Source organism: Charadrius vociferus, unplaced genomic scaffold (genome assembly GCF_000708025.1).
Source record: "Charadrius vociferus isolate BGI_N301 unplaced genomic scaffold, ASM70802v2 scaffold1036, whole genome shotgun sequence".
NCBI classification, from domain to species: domain Eukaryota; kingdom Metazoa; phylum Chordata; class Aves; order Charadriiformes; family Charadriidae; genus Charadrius; species Charadrius vociferus.
Window position 1 is genome coordinate 256,747 of NW_009648816.1, and position 846 is coordinate 257,592.

Genomic DNA, 846 nt, shown 5'->3' on the forward strand with positions numbered 1-846 from the left:
GGTGTCTGGATGAGTGTGAGCACAGGGGTGTGTGAGTGGGGGGTGTGAGCATGATGGGGGGGTGTGAGTGTGTGGGGTTGAGTGTGAGCATGGGGGTGTGTGGGTGTGAGCGTGATGGGGTGGGGGTGTTTGTGAGCGTGGGGTGTGTGATTGCAGGTGTGAGGGTGTGGGTGAGCAGGGAGGTGTGAGTACAGGGGGTGTGAGGGTGAGTGTGGCAATGTGAGAGTGAGCGTGGGGGCTGTGGGTGTGATGGTGTATGAGTGTCTGTTTCTGGTGGGGTGTGAGTGCAGGTGGGGGTGTGTGGGTGAATGCAGGGTGTGGATGTGCGATTGTGAACACGGGGTGTGTGTGGGGGTGTGGGTGTGATGGCGAACACGGAGGTGTGTGTGTGTAATGGTGAACATGGTGTGTGTGGGGGTTGCGATGGTGAACATGGTGTGGGTGGTTGTGAGGGTGAACATGGGATGTGTGGGTGGATGTGATGGTGAAGATGGGGTGTGTGTGGGTGCGATGGTGAACACCATATGTGGGTGTGATGGTGAACACAGGGTGTGTGTGGGTGTGATGGTGCACATGGGGGGTGTGTGCAATGGTGAACACGAAGTGTGTGTGGGTGTGATGGTGAACACAGTGGGGGTGTGGGTGCGATGGTGAAGATGGTGTGTGTGTGGGGTGCGATGGTGAACATGGTGTGTGTGGGTGTGTGTGATGGTGAACACGGGGTGTGTGTGGGTGCGATGGTGAACACGGGGGGTGTGTGGGTGTGCGTGATGGTGAACACGGGGTGTGTGTGGGTGCGATGGTGAACACAGGGGGGGTGTGGGTGTGCGTGATGGTGAACACGGG